Below are 21,694 nucleotides of genomic sequence, written 5' to 3'. Positions count from 1 at the left end.
AATTGGAGGACTCATTTCCATAGGCACAAATATTCATAACACTGTTTTCCTGGATGCTCCTTCTCTTTGTTGCTAGACAGTGCCTCATTCCAGATGCACTGAGAGCTGTCGCCATGGATACTACAAGGAGGTCCAAGAAGGAGAGCCACCATGCTGCTATGCTTGCGCTCCATGTGCGGAAGGAACCATCTCCATTCAGGAAGGCAGGCAAGATCAGAAGAATGGGAGTTCCCTAGGGCAACTCCTTGAATATGCCGAATAGTCCTCACAGCCCTATTTTACGTCTCTCTTTTTTTTCTCATAAACACCTTTAGCAAAACATTCCATGAGTAGGTAACAGGAGAAGGCTTCTTAAATGACTGTTGCTCCTAGTGTAAAACATCATGGAAAATCCTTATGGTCATTGGCCATTCACCACTGCTCAGCTTGAAATACCTCATGATGCTTGGGATGTACGAATCCCTTACCTTGCTCTGCTGAGGGGCATCTGTGGTGGAGGGGAGATGCTCCTTCCCTCAGTGGGAGGGGAGGCGCTCAGCCCCTCCCCCCGGAATCTTCTCCGGCCAGCTCTGGCAACCCGCGACCAGACATCCAGCCGCTGGGCAGCCCTGCAGGGACGCAAGTGGCGGCTGTCGTAGCCGCCGTCATTTGCGTCCCTGTATTGAGCTGTGATCGGCTACATAAATATTTACATAGCTGAACACAACAGGGGGAAAGTATCACGGCTTGAAGAGGAGGTAGCGAATGGCTGCCGCAGGACGACCACCATTCGCAAAGCAGCGCGGACGGGAGCAGATAAGTGCTCCGTTCCGCACGCATTTTGTGGGGTGGGGGGGCGGGGGCTTCGTTCTGCGACGGGGGGCCAAATGCACTGGCATTCTTCTAGTATGATACTTTGTGGAATTCTCTGACATCCCTACATAAGGCCCTTCTAGTACATAGTGTGATTTTAATGAAGACTTGTTCCATTCGACTGAATACTAATTTTATTTGTTATTAATTGCTCTTCTACATGGTTTTATTCTTCTGGTCTGTACATCGTTGTGATCATTGTTGTGATGTGCAGTCTCAAAAGCATTTTAATTATCACATTAAATACTCATACATCTTTGGAACTGATGCTAAAGACTTTTGGAACTCTGACCCCTACTTGGCTTCAGTTTATTTTTAATCTCCACCATTAATCCCATGGAGTGGAAAGAAAAGACGAAGGGAGTGAATCTCTGGTGTGCAAAGCAGGGGGGAAGCTTAGTGCACACTGTTCCTGGTACAAATCATGCCCCCCCCAAAAAACCACTCTGCTTTTTCCATGATTGGGACAGGGCAGCATGTACAGACATGGTGTGCCTTTCTCCATTATCCGCAAAGAATTGTCTGCAGTGTGCTGTGATCCTGTGGTAGGAAAGCAGGGGGTCCCTGACAGAAAAGGGGATGTGAAAATGGTACCAAATGTGGATTCAATCTTCTGTTTTTTTTAAACTTCTTTAGTAAAACTTGATTAAAAAATAAGAAAGCTTTATCGAAGTTTCGTACCCCAGATTTCACACTTCACCAGGATTCCCTTGAGCACGGTCTTGTGGTAGAAAGGTGGGGCATAAGTTGAGTAAATACATAAATCACAAGCCACTCAGCTACCAGGTAGCTTTAAATGCCTTACAGGAATATTATGAAGATAAGAACAGGATAACCTCACAGACACTCCCTTACCCTGAACAACGTTAGGATTAATACCCTCACTTTTCCATATTTAAACCAGGTAGGGAACTGTGTTTATTCCAAGTCAGCCCATCAATCCATCTAGCCCCCTCTTCTCTGTTCTTATCTGACTGACAACCACTCTGTAATGCCCCAAAGAGATATTACGGTACCTTTCCTGGCCCTGCTACTACTAAGGTCCTTGCCTGGTGATGAGGCCATAGACTGTCTGGTCACAAAACAGGTCCTCTGTGAGGGAATGTTTGTCTCTCTCCCTGCCTAACTGCACATTTTTTCTGGAGGTACAGTTGATGTGAATCCTGCTGAACTCACTCTCCGTCTTCTCAGATGCCAACCATTGCATGAAGTGTCCGGAAGATCAGCATTCAAACACGGACAGAGATCAATGTGTACCCAAGGAGATAACCTTCCTCTCCTATGAAGAACCTTTGGGGATTGCCCTGATTTCATTTAGTCTATTCTTGTCCTTATCCACGGGCTTTGTATTAGGAATCTTCATGAAATACCAAGAAACTCCAATAATCAAGGCCAACAACCGAGACCTGTCCTACATTCTCCTCATCTTCATCATGCTTTCCTTCTTGTCCTCCTTCCTGTTCATAGGGCGGCCAAGGAAAGTGACTTGCCTTCTCCGACAAACAGTTTTCAGCATCATCTTCTCAGTTGCCGTTTCTTCAGTGTTGGCCAAAACCATCACGGTGGTGTTGGCTTTCCTGGCCACAAAACCAGGGAACAGAGTGAAGAGATGGCTGGGGAAGAGTCTTGCAAACTCCATTGTCAGTTCTTGTTCCGGTGTCCAAGTTGTCATCTGCACTATCTGGCTGGGGAGCTCTGCCCCATTCCCTGACTCTGACATGCATTCCCAGCCTGGACAGAACATTCTGCAGTGCAACGAAGGATCTGTTGTCTTCTTTTATACTGCCCTTGGCTACATGGGCTTCCTGGCTGCCATCTGCTTCACGGTGGCTTTCCTGTCCAGGAAGCTGCCTGGGGCCTTCAATGAAGCCAAACTGATCACCTTCAGCATGCTGGTCTTCTGCAGTGTTTAGCTGTCCTTTGTGCCCTCCTACCTGAGCACCAAGGGGAAATACATGGTGGCCGTGCAGGTCTTCTCCATCTTGGCCTCCAGTGCTGGGCTGTTGGGCTGCATCTTTCTTCCCAAGTGCTACATCATTGTACTGAGACCTGATCTGAATACCAAGGAGCATATCATGTTCAAAACAAACTAGTGCATCTGATCCATAGAAGTAGAGTTGTGGGAGAATATTTGGCGTAGGTTTGGAGGAGATACAGGTTTGGTGAGATCTTAGTTATCAGAGCCTTTTGATGTTTTTATAGCTTCAGTTGCACAGTTTCGGTGTTTCTGTTACAGGAGACAGGCAAAGCTGAGCCTTGGGGCTATCACTCTGCCAGTGACCACTATCCACATCTGAGGTATTGTTGAGGCTGGAACAATTCCATACTGACATTGTCCAAGTAATGCATCTGTTGAAGGTGTAGCCCTTAACAGCTGCAGTGTACCAGTATTTTGTAGCTTGCGTGCACATGGAAATCCCTGAATGCAAGATATTAAATGGATATTTGTTACTGGCATTAGTGTATTCTGCTTGCTCTGCTTGCTATGACAGTTTCATGCACTTGTTGTTATTAAGAATTATTCTCAAAGAATGCAGGAGTTTAATTCGGTACTTCCATTTCCTTGCTTCGCATTGTCATCTATGGTCGTCACACATTTACTGCACAGAAATGATGTTTTTGATTGAAGGGAATTGGTTTTTTGGAAGGGGACAGTCTCCCGAACAGAGAGATATTTGACATGGGACAGTCTTGTGCTCAGTTTTTGGTCCTGGGTGATTTAAACTTTAGATCCTGACATTCTCATCCTGAGATTTGGGGCTGCTCCCAGTGGAGGCCGGCAGCTCTGATTTCAGTGGAGATGTGAACCCATCCTGGGTTTCAGACAGAAACCACGTCTGGCAAAAATGTTTGCAAATGGCCAGATGTGTGCTCGTGTTCAATTTGCACAACTTCCCCAGTTCGATTTGTGCAAATATCCCTGGAGACTGGATCATCCCCACTTTAGTTTATGAAGGAAAGTTTCACAAATCAGGAGATGGGTACAAAGTTTGGGAAATGTGCGCACATTTCACATTCAGTTGCTCTTCATTTGTGTGATTTTCTTGTTCCTGCAGCGTGAGCAGACATCATGAACAGGAAAAGTGACAAGCGGTGATACAATATTTGGAAGATCCTAGCAGACTCATGTCTCACTCATTCACCCATCCCTACCAAAGGCAGCCCCACATACTGGAAGTTAGCGCAACCCAAACAGGGTATAACTTAGGCATGTGTCACCTTGATCAGATCTGGCATCTCTGTAATGGGTGCAGTTGATACTCTTGCCTCACTCCTGGCCACTGCCCAAGCCTGCATTCATGATCATGATCTCCAATCCGTGCCCTTTCCCAGCAGGCTTTTGAATGCTGAATCATCACCTCTTAGCTGCCATGGCAGGAAGTTTTCACTATCCCCACTGACAGTTCCAGATTTCAGCTAGGGATGGACGAAAGTCCCTTACCTGATCCCGCAGCTTTTTTCAGCGTGGGGGGGAGGTGCTCCATTTCTCCCCCCCAAAATTCTTGGCATGTGGGGAGGCACCCCACCCCTCCCTGCCGAAATTGTGGCCGGCGGGGAGGCGCCCCATCCCTCCCCGCAGAAGTTCTGGCCGGGGGGGAGTGAACTGTCTCCCCAGCTACGAAAGGAAAAAGTAAATTGTAAAAAAAAAAAAAAGTGATAGGCTACGTAAAGATTTACGTAGCCTGTCACGGCTGGATTTTCAGTCAGCCGAGATAGGCTACGTAAAGATTTACGTAGCCTATCACGGCTGGATTTTCAGTCAGCCGTGATAGGCTACGTAAAGATTTACGAAGCCTATCATGGCTGACTTTGAAAAAAAATAGCGTTGCCCTTATTTTCGTGGTAGTCTATGTAAATCTTTATGTAGACTACCCGTGCCCAAATAAGGAATGCAAATAGCGGCGCCCATGGGCGCCGCCATTTGCGTACACGCTTTTTTTTTTTTAAGTCAGCTGTGATAGGCTACATAAATCTTTACTTAGCCTATCTCGTTTTTTGTTTTTTGTTTACACTTTACTTGGAAATGGCGGCGGCGGCTGCTGGTCACAAGACCGGCCGCCACCGCCGCCAAACCGCCGCCTGGACCTGAAGCCGCGAGGGGCATTCGGCCATGGTAAGTCCCATCCGGGGGGGCGGAGAATTTCCCCACCAATTTCAGGGGGCCGAATGCGTTGGCATTCGGCCTCCTGGAGATTCGTGGAGAAATTCTCCGACATCCCTAGATTTCACCAGAAACACTGACTCTGATGGCTCCTTTCTGGGCAAGCAATTCCTGACAAGCTCTTGCAAGGACAATGGGCCTCTAGGCTGGGCTTCCTGGTCTGCACAACTCAAGACTGCACTCTGACCATCCATCTGTGGATGGTGGGCCCAGGAAAGACGGAGCGTCACATGGAGCATAGCCAGTAGCTCCCTCCAGAAATGGGCAGTGAATTGGGCCCCCCATTGGAAACAAGACCCTCGGGCCATCCGTGGAGGTGGAAGACATGCACCAAAAACAGCTCTGCCATCTCCCTGGCTGTGGGCAACCCAGAGCAGGGGATGAAATGGGCCATCTTAGAAAACAAATCCACCACCACCAGAATGGTGCTCTTACCATGTGAGTGAGGCAAGTCAGTGATGAAGTCAAGGGAGAGCAGTTTCCAAGGTCCTGAGGGGGTAGGGCTTGCCTGAGGTGGCCTTCGCCCGCTGGCAGGTTGGGCAGGAGGCGACATAGGACTTGACGACACACACACACGACGCCACCACAAATCCCTTGTCGCTCCATGCAGGGTCTTGGCGACGCTAAAATGCCCAGCTGTGGGGGAGTCGTAGCACTGATAGAGGACCTTCTCACAGAGGGTTCTAGAAGGCACATAGACCCGGCGGGAATGGTAAAGCAGGCCACCTCGCAAAGAGAAGGGGGTAGAGTGGGGGGGGCAGAGGCTAGCCCCAATTCCTCCACCTTTGTGTGAACAAAAGCATCCTGAGCCTGTGCAGAGAGAAGCAGCTCCTCCCAAGAACGAGGTACCGCAGCTGCCGCCAGGCCTTGGGGGGGAAGAATCAGAGGGGGGGGATTTTCCTCACTCCCTGGCTGGAGGTCAGGCTTACGGGAAAGAGCATCCGCTTGTAGGTTGTCAGAGGCTTTCACATGGCAAATCTTAAGGTGGAACCAAGAAAAAAAAAGCAACCACCTAATCTGCCTCTGGTTTAAGGCACAGGCTGTCTGAAGATGTTCCAGGTTGCGATGATTGGTTCTAACTTCGACTGGGTGTTGTGCCCCCTCCAGCAGATGACGCCAGGTCTCCAAAGCGGACTTGATGGCCAACAGTTCCTTCTCCCAAATGGTATAATTCCTCTCAGACATGTTCAGCTTCCTGGAGTGGTAGGCGCAAGGTTGCAGCCCACCGCCCTCCCGATCTGGCTGAAAGAGCACCGCCCCCACCACAAAGTCAGAGGCATCAATCTGCACTACAAAAGGCTTCCTTGGGTCGGGATGTAACTGGACCTGCTCAGAACTAAAAAGCTTCTTAAGTTCCTCGAAAGCCTGTTGGGCTGATGCCGTCCAATGTAAAGGAGATTTCCTGCCCTTAAGGAGGTCCATGAGAAGAGAAGTCAGCTGAGTAAAACTGGGCAGGATCTTTCTGTAAAAATTTGCAAACCCCAGAAAACATTGCAAGTCCTTCTTGGTGGATGGAGGCTGCCAGGAGAGGACAGCCTGGACCTTTGCAGGATCCATCCTGAAACTTTCAGGCGAAATAATGTAGCCAAGAAAGTCCAAAGAGGTTAGGTCAAACGTACATTTCTCCAGCTTGGCATAAAGATGGTTCTCATGGAGGTGCTGGAGGATGGTTGCCCCAGGAATGAGGTTAATGGCACAGTCAAAAGTGTGTGGGGGGAGAAGCCGGTCAGCCTCCTTCTTGTCAAACGCATCCCGAAAAGCTGCATACTTCTCTGGGAGGATCACGGTAGCTGAAGAATTGGCAGAAGCAGACGAGGAGGGGGAGGAAAGGGTTAAGGCCTGGGCTGGGACTGGCGCCTCCTCCAGGAGGCAATGCTCCTGGCAGCAGGGAGACGCAAACTCCACTAGTTGAAGCCCTGAAGAAATCTCAGGGTTGTGCTTAGAGAGCCATTAAACACCCAGCACGATTGGGTATAAGGGAACCTTGGCCAAGTGAAACTGAATCTGCTCAACGTCGGACTGGGCACGCAGAGTGAGTGGAGCTGTAATCTGGGTCACCGTGCCCGAAGCGAGAGGACGCCCATCGATGGTCTCCACTGCCCAGGGTGCAGGAAGGGGCAGGGTAGGAATCTTGTGGAAGAGGGTTGATTAATAAGCAAAAACCCTGGACTTCACAGGGTTTTTGGATCCTGGTAGTTGTTGTTCAGTCGTTAAGTCATGTCCGACTCTTCGTGACCCCATGGACCATAGCACGCCAGGCCTTCCTGTCCTGCACCCTCTCCTGGAGTGTGCTCAAGTTCATATTCATTGCATCCGTGATGCTATCTAGCCATCTCATCCTCTGTCTTCCCCTTCTCCTTTTGCTTTCAGTCTTTCCCAGCATCAGGGTCTTTTCCAGAGAGTTTTCTCTTCGCATTAGGTGGCCAAAATATTTGAGCTTCAGCTTCAGGATCTGTCCTTCCAATGAGCACTCAGGGTTGATTTCCTTTAGGATTGACTGAATTGGGCATTTGCTATACCTATGGACATATCATTGTGCTTCCATCACGATGGCAGAATGGTGAAGTTTCTGGCTCAGACTGTAAGATCTATTGTTCCCCGTGTCTCTGAAATTGCTTCTGTTTTGTTCGCTTTGCTGGCTTTCCTCTGGCTGATGGTTGTCTCCCTACACCTCTATTCTGCCATGGACAAGGATGTTACAGTGGCATCCCTGGTGTCAACACCAAGAACACTGTGTTTAAGGAAGTTTTGAAAAGTTCAAAGATGTGGCACTTGGAATGTTTCAAATAATACAGTTAGTTACCTTAAACTTAACTTTACATTTCATTTTTTTCTGCAAACTGGGTTCATAACTAACCAATTTGTGGAATATAATTTAGTTCTTCCCGAACAAGATGATGCACAGTTCTGATGAGCTCACTGGAAGTAGTAATAGGCAGAGATCCTTCCGTTGTATGGCGACCACCATTCGTTCTTTGATCACAGGTAATCCTGGCTGGGAAATTCCCCCAAATAGTGTGCACCTTCTTGGGCATAAGGAATGGGGAAGATGTGGCCCTCCTGATGTTTTCGGACTGTAACGCCCATCATTTCCCCCCATGGGCTAGGCCAGTTTGGGCTGCTGAACATGCAGTCCAGTGCAGTCCACTGCTATCTGGAGGGCCACACGTTCTCAAACACTGGTACACATCCTCAGAGATTTTCCTGATCTTGGCTCTTTTGTGTGAGTTTTTCGATTACAGGCCAGGGCAGGCTCACCTTTCCCCCTGGACAACCAGAAGATGGAGGTGCCTGTGTGACTTCTCACAAACATGTTTTTCTCCAGTTCTGCAGTTCACCTTGAGGCACTCTGAGAGTCCATCAAGTTGCAGCTGTGAAGCTTCCCTGATCATTATCAAAAACATAGTGATCTATTCTAAGTCTTGCCAAAGCTCAAGAGATGTTTTGCCTTTTGTTTTCCTTGGAGACCAATGATGTCAACATCAGAATGAAAGGCAGCGCCAGGAACCCTCTTGCACTCACTGTGCCTGAAAAGCTTGGTGCATAAAACATCTCCTGTGCCCCCGAGAGCCTGGGCTCAGATTTTGGACAGGCTGAGAAGACCATGCCTGTGGTGTAGTTTAGTACACCACCTCCCACTGCTGCCTTTGGCTCAGAATTGGATGTTGTTGTAAAGACACTGCAGCCTCGATGTTGCAAGATTTTCTCATGTCTTCTGATTAGCTGGCTGTGGAGGTGGAAGGAACAGTGACAAAGGAGGAGCAGCAGGAGGGAGGCAGAAACCGGGAGGCAGACACAGGCCAGAATGACACCGTTGCTGCTGCTGTTGTTGCTTCTGCTTCCTTATGCGGACAGTCAACTGCAAGAGACAGACTGCCTGGCAACTCTGAACAAAGAGCAAGAGATAGGGTCCTATTATTACCAGCCAAGAGACTACCTCATCAGTGGAGTCCTGTCTTCACAATATTTTAGGTGCAACGAAGCATACGTTTTCTCTGAGTCCCCTTTAACCAGGGTTGTGAAGTAAGTGATGCTGATGATGTAATGCTTCCAAACCCACACTCCAGCTGTCCCCATTTGCGGGAGACTGTCCATTTTTTCTGGTATCTCTGGTGATCCCTGATAAATCGCTCTCCTGACTTTTGCCACTCTGTCCTTTTTGAAGAAGAATTCAGAGCTTCATTAAAGTGAAGGCGGCATTTAGTTCAGTACGCTCACATATGACTGGATCCATGGGGTTCCCTTGCATTGTTTCTGCCAAAAGAACCAGCAGCCTCTTTGATAGTAAATGTTGTGCTACTGCTAAGACACAGGCTGGAGCTGGGGAGGTTCTTTCTTGGGACTGATCCAAATGCAAATGTCCGCACAGAGTTTCCCCCTCCAGAATAATTACAAGCCCATCGTTGTGGCCCTTTCATAAGGCTGAGCACCTTTCTTCCTCATCCACCACAGCACATGACTGTAAATCCTACTGCACTCTGAGGGATTTAGTTCTGAAGAAACCACATGTGTGTGTGTTTATGTAATGGGTATGAATAGGTAGATCTCTTTTTCTTCGCCCCTCCTCACCCCGAATATAACGTGGCTTAAGACTATTAACAGCATTCATGCTATTAAGGACTAGTTAATATTCCAGAATGGCTGAGTGGCTGGTGTGGAAATTCTTTTCTATTTGAATGTTGTCATAAAATAGGGTAAAAACCTTGAAATGCCTTATCGTTTTCTGAGCAGAATATATTCTACACCTTCTTCCTTCCTAAGAGGACAAACTGTTTTCCAAGAGACACGGTACAAGCAGGAGAAATGATCCTCCAAAGTAGCCAGTGTAACTCAGGTGGGAAAAAAATCCAGACAAGATCTGTCAAACTGCAGGAGCTCGCCTATCAAAATTAAACCTCCTAGAAAACAGCAATTTCTGACCAGTTCTACTTCAAAATTGCCACAGGCCATCCTCAAATACACTTCTCCTCCACTATGAAGATTCAGACTGGTCTGTTGAGGCATTTTCTCAACATAAGGAATAGAATCTACTCCCCCACCCCCAACCTCTGGTTATAAGAGAATACGATACCCCAGTTTTCTCCTCCACAACTGGAGTGGCACTGGTGAAAAGGCGCTTGTCTAACTAGCCACCCACCTTGCTTCCTTTGGCCAGGGCTTCTGAAGTCAGACTGCTAAAGCTGATCTCAGAGTCTGGGCAAGGGTAGATGGGAGGATACGATCCTTCAGGTAGCAGGGGGGGGGGTGCTGGGGGGGGCAGATTGAGCATTCGGGGGCACCAAGCTGAGCTGAGGGGCTGTGTTTTTTGAATATCCTGTCTGCAGTGAGCTAAGATGGAAAAAGCAAGTGTTCGTAACCCTCCTTTCAAGGTTCTGCAGGCTGTGTGAGTACGAATGGAAAAATGGTCTTCCTTCTAGGAGCGTTGAAGAGTGCTTCGTTTTCAGTTTCCACTTTGATGTGATTTCCAGTGAGCAAAAGTGTGTGGGACACAGTGTTTCTTTGAGGCAATGTTCCCGAGCACGTAACACTTCAAATACTGTATACATTATAAGGACTATATAAGTAATAACAAAAGAATAGTTATTTTTATTTATACATACTCAAACAGCATGGATAAGAGGGCACAGTTAATCTATGACATCCCCTCCCCATATTACTCACATCTCTGTGATACTCTGTGGGTGATATTCGGTAACAAAAGCTTGGAAAGCTAAAAAAGAAGTGATTTAAAGATAATTTTGGGGAAAGGAGAGAGTGAAGCTGAACTCAAACCAGAAGTGAAATCCCTCGAATCACATAGAACTATAAAGGCAGGAAGACAGAGACCTGGAGACCCGTGCATGTGCATGCCACACACACAGGCGCACACAGAAGACCTGAAATTAGCATTTCTTCAAGTCATTTACTTACTTTTAAATATGCCAGCCTACTTTACTATCATTTCCTTGGTCAGTACATACCCACTACATGTCCCTCCAGACATTTTTTAACAGTCAATATCCCTGGCAAATTGGGGAACTTTTTTTTTTTAATGGCTGTTGCCATTTTGATCTCCCTCTCAAACACCAGAAAACATGGCATGATGGAACGAAAATAAGGCCTACAGTGGTGGCTAATGACTTGCATACAAGTTAAAGGGGTATTTTAAAAAAAAATATTTAAAAAATATTCAACCATCCCCAACACAGGAGGAATAGGAAATCATCAATGTTTTAGACTTTAAAAAAGTTTTTTTTTCTTCACAAACTCTGATCCAAACAAGGTCACTGAAACATACTTCCCAAGTCACTTTGGACAGAGAGAAGGGATTGTTTGCTTTTTTTTCTTATACTGCTCTTTTTCTCCCCATAGTTCACCAGTAGACCTGGAAATTTCATGGCATGTAAACGCAACACTTCTTCTGGCACCTGTAATTTTCAAAAACATTGGTGAAACCATTCTGAATGATACCCCACCCCTATTATGATTCTCCATGACAGAATGATTATTTTTACTGATAAGCCTTAACAAAAGAGACGTGTGTGTGTGTGTGTGTGTGTGAGAGAGAGAGAGAGAGAGAGAGAGAGATTACCTATCTAGGTATAGTCAAGGAGACACCTATTTCCTTGATCCTTGCAATCTGCCAACATCCCCTCTCAAGGAATGTGGTACAAATATCTCCATCTTTCCTTTCATCAGGTAAATGGATACTCAATTACCTTGCAACACAGGTATGCTTGCTGCCCCCTATGAATGTCCAAAGCATTATGTGATGATTGGCTCTTCTGGGATTGAAAACCTTTGAATAAGAATTTCGGGGTATAAAAGAATGAAAGTGAGATTTGTTTTCGTTCAATGGGGAACGACCATATGTGGTGTTGCATTTAATTTTTGTTTATTTTTTGCAGTTTCCAAACTACATGGTACTGGCACATCCTGTCCTTCATGTTTGCCGTTCAGGACATCAGCGGGAACCCCAGGATCTTACCCAACGTCACCCTGGGCTACAACATCTACAAGTCCTTCTTTGACGGAAGAGCCACCTCCTACGCCATGCTGCAACTCCTTGCTGGGGGAGAAAGCAGCATTCCACATTACAGCTGCGGGAGGAAGAATCACCTGCTGGCCGTTCTCGAAGGGGCTGAATCGGATCTCTCCCTCCACATTTCCTCCATGTTGAGCATGTTCAAAATCCCACAGGTGTGAATGGGGAGCAGACAGGAGGCCAGGTGCATAGACAGAAGAGCTGATCCCCAGATCAATTCCTGACTGTTCCCGTAGAGACATGAAATCATCCATCTAAGGCAAAGTGCAACACAGAGGGAATCCCCTTCTTTATGCTGGTTCTGCCCTGCATTGGATCGGACGTTGCCTCTGACTTCGGTGGAGGTCTGAGTGCCCATCTATCTGTATAGGATTGCACCTTTAATCATGTCTAGAAAGGGTCTCCTATGCAGACGTTGCAGAAAACTGTAGTGGCTGACAGGAACGACAACCCTCCCCAGCAAATTTTGCAGCCCCTACATGACCACTGCCATGATTCCTCCCCAGAAGTTATGATGTCACTATCACTCTGTTGAAGGCACAGCCCTGTAGGGCATTTATTATTTCTTTATTTATTTCTGTATTCATTTCTGTATTTATTCATTTACATTTATATTTCACTCCACATCTAGACAAAAACAATTACAATACAACTGGATTGTATTGGTGCTGGGGCAGGTATCCTGGTCCCAAGTTGTTTAGCCCTTTCTACACTAGTAACCCCCCCCCCCAAAAAAAAATCTGACCTGGTATCAAATAGGCAGGTAGTGCAGTTCCCTCAGCAAAGGTCGCATGCTGAAGAGGGTCAGCTCCCGTCAACAGCCAAGCTCCTGAACTCTGAACTATCGCCTGCTTTCGGAGCAGCCTTGAGGGCAGCCCCACATAGAGTGCTTGGTAGTAATCCAGTCTTCAGGTTAATCGCACCTGCACCATAGTGAGGAAGCTACCCCATCCAGGAAAGGCCATAGCTGGCGAACCAGATGAAGTTGGCAAAAGACACTCCAAGCTGCACGGGCCACGTGGGCCTGCAGGGACGATGGATCTAGGACTCCCCCCAGATTACAAACCTGAAGCAGAGTTCAGCCCAACCAAAAGAGGCAACGAGCCTGTCTCCTGCACTGCAGAACCAGTCACCCACAGGGCTTCCATCCTGTTCCAAATCCCCTCATTACTGCTCCCAGTGAATTCATACAGATGTTGAGCAATATTGGGATGAAGGTATGAAACCCTTGGCTCAATTGCCAAGGGGTCAAGGAATGGACACCCAACATTACTCCCTCAAATCAGCCCCATAAGTAGGAGTGAAACCATTGTAAGACACAGCTTCCGATGCCCTTCCCATACAGTCGATCCAGCAGAAAACCATGGTCCATGGTACTAGGGTTGGCGGAGAATTTCTCCCCGAAACTTCAGGGGGCCGAGCGCCAACGTGTTCGGCCCCCCGAACAAGTTTCGGGGAGAAATCCTCCGAACCCCCCCTGCCCCACGCACCCCCCCCCCGGGACGGGACTTACCTTCACCGAATGTCCCTCCCGGTGGCTGGTCCGGCTGGCGGTTTGGCGGGTGTTCGAGCGAGGTGGGAGCGGCAGCCGGTCTTTCGACCGGCTGCCGCCGCCTCCATTGCAATGAAAGAAAAAAAAAAAACGCCCCCTGAGAGGCTACGTGACGATTCACGTAGCCTATCACGGCTAGATTTGCAAAGTCAGCCGTGATAGTCTATGTCAATCGTCACGTAGCCTATCACGGGTGACTTAAAAAAAAAAAAGTGTGTACGGATAATGGCGGCCCCCATAGGGAGCTGCCATTCCCGTTCCTTATTTGGTCGCTGTAGTCTACGTAAAGATTTACGTATACTAGGGCGAAAATAAGGGCAACGCTATTTGCGTTGCCCTTATTTTCGCCGTAGTCTACGTAAACATTTATGTAGACTACAGCGACTAAATAAGGAACGCGAATGGCGGCTCCCTATGGGGGCCGCCATTCGCGTACCCGCTTTTTTTTTTTTAAGTCACCCATGATAGGCTATGTGACGATTGACGTAGCCTATCACGGCTGACTTTGCAGATCTAGCCGTGATAGGCTCCGTGAATCGTCATGTAGCCTATCAGGGGGCGTTTTTTTTTTTTTTTAACTTTCGCGTTCGCGGCTGGGTGAGGCGGGAAGCCTCCTCCCCGGCCTGAATTTCGGCCGGGTCGAGGCAGGAAGCCTCCCCCCCGGCCTGAATTTCAGCCGGGCCGAGGCGGGAAGCCTCCCCCCCGGACGGAACTTCTTGGGGGGACCAGCGAAGCGCCTCCCCCCCACCGCGAACGTCCTTCGAGGAAAGGTAAGTGACTTTCGTCCACCCCTACATGGTACCCAAAGCCGATGAGAGATGGAGCAGAATCAGCAAGGTGGCACTCCCCCATCCCTCTCTTGATATAGATCATCCAGCAGGGCAACCAAGGCTGATTCGGTCTTGTAACAAGATCAACACCCAAAGTGGGGTTCTTGGGTTCTCATGTGGCCCCTTGATTTCTTTAATTCTTGAATAAGGCTCCTGTGTGCTCCCCAAACAGAATCTAGAACATAGTTGGGGGCGAGGGTAAATCTATCCTTTTCAGTTTCCTCACGCAAGGCAGCGAGCAGGTCTAACATTCATTGATCAGTTCCAGAAGTGTATCACTCTACAGTGTTTTGAATGTGTGTAAAGGACCCCAGTGTTCCTCTTGGGCTGCACCACAAATGAAGCTTGAGATATTTTTACACTCCCTGTCCACATCTTCTACCTCATACTGACAGGCATTAATTTAGATACTATTTATTTATTTGTTTGTTTGTTTGTTTACTCATTCATTCATTCATTCATTCATTTCATATATATCCTGCCATTTTTCCTCTTTAAGGAACCCAATGTGGGGCATATAATCGTCCTTCCATTTTAGCCAAAAATATTTGACCTTCATCCAGAAAACAAACTGATACTAAACTACTGTCTCTGACTTTACTTTGCTCCCTAGATGAGTTATGGCATTGCTACTCCTGTTGCTAATGATAGAAGTCAGCTGCCTTTTGTCTACTGCATGGCCCCGAAGGAAGAAGCCCAATACCCGGGGATCGTCCAGCTCCTCCTGTTTTTCCGATGGACGTGGGTCGGTCTCTTTGCTCCAGACACTGAGAATGGGGAGAGGTTCCTGGGTGCCTTGACACCCCTGATGATCAGCAGTGGGATTTGTGTCGCTTTCTCCAAAAGACTACTACGACATTTCTTAAATTACATATTCCAGATGGACCTTTCTTTCGTGGGGAAAGAAGTGAAGGTAATTGTTTACTATGTGGACTCCCACTATGGCTGTTTACCGTTGATGTTTATACAAAGAACACTTGAAAAGAACCCAACTGGGGCAAAACTCTGGATCACACCAGCTTTTCAGGACATTGACATCAACTTGTCTCTTCCACCTTCTGACTTCCACTTCCTCCATGGATCTTTGTCCTTCAGAATGAAGACTAAAGTTATGACAAAATATGACTACTACGAGCCAGTCTCCTCTTCTCTGGAATTGTTTTAGGATGAAACTTTTAAGTGTTTCGGTTCAATGCATGTTTTGTCCATGAAAATTTGGACAGGTTGCAGAGAGAAAGAGAAACAGGCCACGCTGCCCCAGGAGGAGATTGAGAGAGCCCTGTCTCAGGACAGCTACATTACTTATAGCAGCATCCAAGCTGTGGCCCATGCCTTACATGCTGCATATTCATCCCGACCCAAGCCGAGCTTGATGGTGGGTGATGGAGAAAGGCAGGAATGTCAAAGGCTGCAGCCCTGGAAGCTATTCCCTTTTCCTTGGGCAACACCTCCATAAAGATGCATGATGAAGATGACCAAACATGGGTTAGAGCAGGTAATTGTTCCCCTTGCATGGCAGTGCAGGCAGCCACTAGACCCTGTTTTCTGCCACCTTTACATTCTCAAGTAGCTTCCCTCCTCCAAAAATCCCTTACAAACGAAGCCCCAGGCCCATTGAGAACCAGTTGTTGTTGTCTTCTGAAGCACCATCAGGATACAATCTCTTGTCTTTGCAGTCAACTGAATAATTTTTTTGTAGAAGACCCATTGGGATCCATTTCTCTGATCGTGGTCTTATGAAGTGCCCAGGGAGTTTGCAGCAATGTGCCCCCTCTTACATCTCCTCTGAATATCAGCTAGCTGTGGAGGATGGGGTATGACCAGGTTGGTGCAGCCTGTGGGAAATAGGGATGTCACAAGCACCCACCTTCATCTCGGAGGCCAGCAGACTCCCCCCACCCAGCCCCCTTTACCCCACTCACCGAACCATGTGGCGCTGACAGAGCTGGTCGCTGAGCAGATGGGAACAGCCCTGAATTCTAACCCCCCCCCCAACCACTCTCACTTTCTCCTCCTTGCAAGGAGGAGTTGGAAAGTGTGGCTGGGGGATATACAGCACACACACACACACACAAACACACACCTCTCCTGTCTTTTTTCTTGGCTCTCCTCCACCTGCCCCTCCTCCTTTCCCGTATTCCTTCCTTTCCCATTTTTGAACACATTTCCCTTAAACAACAGCGAGAACAACAACAGTTAAAACCCCTGTTGTCTTCTGTTGTCCTCCTGCCTTGCTTGTAGGCAGCCCAGCATTTACTTTTCTTCTGATCCCCCCCTCTCTCCCTCCCTGTGTGTTCGTTTTCGTCTTTGTGTTGTGCTCAAGCAAGCAGTGTGTGTCAAAGTACGACACAGTCCGCATTTCAAAAAGCAATAGGCAAAGCACTAAACACACATTAACATCTATTATTTGAATAACTCAAAACCACCCTGTGTTGCAAAGCAAGCAAGCCCAATATGGGGCAGCTTCAGCATCTTGTTGGCAGGGGCAGAGCAGAGGTGGACGAGGTGGGGCTGGGATTAGCAGCCCTGGTTGGCAGTCGGGCTGTCCCCTGGTCCAGATAGTGAGTGCTGGTGTAGTGGGTCAGCTGAATGCGGGGGCAAGTTTCAGTGCTCAGAGGTCACTGACCAAGGAGACACTTTTAAAGCAACCTACAGCAGAGATCAGGGACAGTGACCTCCTCCACTCCAACAACTAACTTCTCAGATTATTATCCTTCTTGTGTTTGTTTTGTAATTCTGAGAAAAGCACATTTTAGCAGTGCCTAGCACAACAACTACTTTGCAAGATGGTCTGAAATTTGGCAGGTGGAATCCCATCCATGGGGGAACCCAGGTTTCCAAATTTCATGTGTTTAGCCTAAAACCTGTAAACCTGACAGCCATTTCTATTTTTCAATGACAGTCAATGAGAACATGTCATATCAGAATGATTCGGATATCTAAATCTTGCTTTGGATTGGGGTCTGAAGAGAAGTGGATGGGGTCCGAATCAGCCTGAAGCAAAGCAGGGCTGCTTCAGATGGTGCAAAGTCACATCTAAACTGTGATGGGGACTCTGCTTACAGCGCTGGTTTTGGATCACTGCTGCCAGCCCTAATACCCCGCTTTGGCTAGTGGTCTCAAGAGGGAGGGCGGTGGCAGCCCAGATGCCGTTCCTGATTGTCTAGCCCCTTTCCATTTGGATTCCCTGTCTGGTTATGTGACTGAATCAGTCTTGGTCTCATGAAGGATGACCATTAAAAGAAACAAGGGAAAATCCATGCTGTTGATTCTACTTGATCTCACATCTCCTTTGACATGTCTGTTTCCTGTTTCCCACCTGAGCAGTGCAGAGGAAGCTGCTCCAGCTGGTCTTCAGACTAGAGAAGCAAGCAAGCTCTCAGAGAGGGAGCGATCACAGCAAGAGAACAGGGAGAGCAGACAGGAGTTGGCCAGGGGAGTTGCAGGGGAAGAGGCAATGAAGGCAAAGCAGTGAGTGGGCTGGAGTAAGCCCAAGGGGCTGTCCTTTCCCTTCTGAGTCTCTGTGTGCTCACCATGTGCTCCTGAGAGCTCCAAATGAATTGAGGGGGTGTGGCTGGAGTGGTCCCTGCAGCTATGTGGGCAGGAAGTTTCAGTCTGTGTCCCACCTCCCAGGTGAGCAGAGCAGAGGAGGCTGCTCCATCTGGTCTACGGACTATGCAAGGAAGCCAGCTCCCAAAGAACGAGCCATCACAGGGAGTGAACAGGGAGAGAAAGCAGGAATTGGCCAGGGGAGTTCGGCAGGGGAGGTCAAGGGGGAGGCAGCTAATGGTGTTTTTTTTTTCATTTTTTTTAATCCTTTTCTTGTAACACACACTTCCATACCAGTGGGGCTGTGTTTTTAACTTCCAGTGAACAGAGGACGAAGCACAGGCTATTCCAGTACAATCCGAAAGTGAGAAACATAAAGCTAGAAGAGCAACAGCAAGCTGAGGCAGAATAGGAAACTGCTGAGGTGAGGGGAAATGAAGTAAAGAATACTCCTTGGAAAAGCATGACCATTGGTAGCAGAACAACTGGAAGCCACTCTAGACCAGTGGAAGCATTGGAACTATGGAATCATTTCCAGTTACTTGAGGATAAGCCTCGAAGACACTGTGCTGAAGAAGAATTACAGGGGACCCCGCATGAGAGCAAGCAAGAGGCTGAAGGTCAGTCAAACAGAGGCGATGAAAGCAAGGCTTACAACAGGAAGAAGAGATGACTAGTAGTAGTGGGAGACTCCTTGCTGTTCGAGATTGAAATCTAAGTATGTCGTGAAGACCCAAGGACTCACCAGGTAAGCAGTCTCCCAGGAGGATGGACTAGAGATGGGTCTGAAGGGTTCCCTATGCTCATAAATCCCAATGACAGGTATCCGTGTCTTCTCATCTATGTGGGAACAAATGATACTGACAAGCAGAGCTACAAAGAAATTATGTCAGACTTCGAAGCTTTGGGAAGGAAGCTCAAGAACTTTGGGGCCCAAGTAGTTTTCTCTTCCATCCTTCCAATAGTTTGAAGAGGGATAAAAAGGGAAAGAAAAATACTCCAGGCGAATGACTGGCTATGAAGGTGGTGCTAGCATGAGAAATTTGGAATCTAGGACCACGGGCTATATTTCCTGGCAGATGGACCAGTAGCATTCGTTATTCGTTATTCAATTGCTTCGTTATTCAGGATTCAGTCCGAAGATGTGCACAGCCTTATCCAAAACCATAGAGTCCAGACAATGTTTCAAAACAAATGGTCACACTACTGCTCCCTTAGAAACAGCAGGCACTACCCCCTCACATCGGGATGCATTAACCACTAGGGATGGATGGACTCACCTCTGTCCAAGGCATGGGGGAGGTCCAAAGGCCCCCCACCCAGCCTCCCAGCTTGCCTCGCAAGGTCATCCAAGTGAGCTGCCCCACCCGCCTCCACAGGGGTTAATGGCTGGAGTCCTAAGCACACATGGGCCCAGCAAGCAAACCATTGTCTCTAGAGTGGGTGGTGTGCTGAGGCCTCATCCAGACAATGCCAGCTGGTAAGGGCTTCCTTGACAGCCGACAGGGCAAGATGAGGCCTCAGTGCTGTATATACCCCAGCCACACATGCCATCTCCCCCTTGCAAGGAAAAGAGAGTGAGAGAGGTTGGGGGGGGTGAGAACTCGGGGCTGTTCCCAGCTGCTCAGCGAGAAGCTCTGTCAGGTAGGGATGTTAAAGAATTCCGCCATGGATCCCGGGGGGGTGAATTCTAGTGAATTCGGCCCCCTGGAATCCATGGTGGAATGGAGCCACCCACCCCTCCACATCACGAAAGCCCTGTGAAACAGAGCCTACCTGGCTGCAGCTCCGGCGATGGCTTGATGGCTGCCGGGCTGCTGCGTCCACAAATAGCGGCTGTCGTGGCAGCTGCCATTTGCATCCCTATGCCAGCCCGTGATAGGGAACGTATATATTTACGTAGCCTATCACGGCTAAAGCAGGGATGCAAATGTCTTCCCCTACAACATTTGCGTTCCCGCTTCAGCTGTCATAGGATACGTAAATATTGATGTAACCTATCATGGCTAAAGCAGGGATGCAAATAGCGTCCCCTCCACCATTTGCACCCCTGCTTTAGCCGTGATAGCCTACATAAATATTTACGTAGCCTATCACGGGCTTGTGTAGGAACGCAAATGGCATCCCCTACACAGGACGCCATTTGCATCCGCACCAGCCTGGCAGCGGCTGGACGCCCCGGTTTGGGTTGGCCTGGCTGGTGGCTTCGCAGCCTGGCCGCAGAGCGGAGCCAACCGGGCAGGATTCCAGGGGAAGGAATGGATCACCTCGCCCCCCATCGAGGATTCCGTGGGGAGAAACAGATCGCCTACCCCCACCTGTGGAACCCAGCGGAGCCAGGTAAGTGGAGTTTCATACACCCCTACTGTCAGTGCCACATGGCTCGGCGAGCGGAGCCAAAGGGGATGGGTGGGGGAATCTGCTGGCCTCCCAGATGAAGGTGGGTGCTTGTGACATCCCTATTTACCACAGCCTGCACCCACCTGGTCATACCCCATCCTCCACAGCTAGCTTATATTCGGAGGACATGTAAGAGGGGGCACATTGCTGCAAACTCCCTGGGCACTTCATAAGACCGCGATCAGAGAAATGGATCTCAACGGGTCTCCTACAACAAAAACATTAAGTTGACTGCAAAGTCAAGAGATTGTATCCTGATGGTGCTTCAGAAAACAACAACAACTGGTTCTCGATGGGCCTGGGGCTTCATTTGTTAGGGATTTTTGGAGGAGGGAAGCTACTTGAGATGTAATGGTGGCAGAAAACAGGTTCTACTGCCTGCCTGCACTGCCATGCAGAGGGAACAATTATCTGCTCTAACCCACGTTTGGTCATCTTTATCATGTGTCTTTATGGAGGTGTTGCCAAAGGAAAAGGGAATACCTGCCAGGGATGCAGGCTTTGATGTTCCCGCCTTTCTCCATCACCCACCATCAACATCCGCTTGGGACGGGATGAATATGCAGCATGTAAGGCATGGGCCACAGCTTGGATGCTGCTATAAGTTACGTAGCTGTCCTGAGACAGGGCTCTCTCAATCTCCTCCTGGGGCAGCGTCGCCTGTTTCTCTTTCTCTCTGCAACCTGTCCAAATTTTCATGGACAAAACATGCATTGAACTGAAACACTTAAAAGTTTGATCCCAAAACAGTTCCAGAGAAGAGGAGAGTGGCTCATAGTAGTCATATTTTGTCATTATTTTAGTCTTCATTCTGAAGGACAAAGAACCGTGGAGGAAATGGAAGTCAGAAGGTGCAAGAGACAAGTTGATGTTAATGTCCTGAAAAGCTGGTGTGATCCAGAGTTTTGCCCCAGTTGGGTTCTTTTTGAGTGTTCTTTGTATAAACGTCAATGGAAAGCAGCCATAGTGGGAGTCCACATAGTAAACAAATACCTTCACTTCTTTCCCCAAGAAAGAAAGTTCCATCTGGAATATGTAATTTAAGAAATGTCATAGTAGTCTTTTGGAGAAAGCGACACAAATTCCACTTCTGATCATCAGGGGTGTCAAGGCACCTAGGAACCTCTCCACATTCTCAGTGTCTGGAGCAAAGAGACCGACCCACGTCCATCGGAAGAACAGGAGCAGCTGGACGATCCCTGGGTACTGGGTTTCTTCCTTCGGGGCCATGCGGTAGACAAAAGGGAACTGACTTTTGTCATTAGAAACAGTAGTAGCAACGCCATAACTGATCTAGGGAGCAAAGTAAAGTCAGAGACGGTAGT

Source organism: Heloderma suspectum, chromosome 2 (assembly GCF_057233095.1).
Source record: "Heloderma suspectum isolate Gila_16-S chromosome 2, 16-S_ref, whole genome shotgun sequence".
In the NCBI taxonomy this organism is placed as follows: domain Eukaryota; kingdom Metazoa; phylum Chordata; class Lepidosauria; order Squamata; family Helodermatidae; genus Heloderma; species Heloderma suspectum.
Note: the sequence above shows the minus strand (reverse complement) of the source record.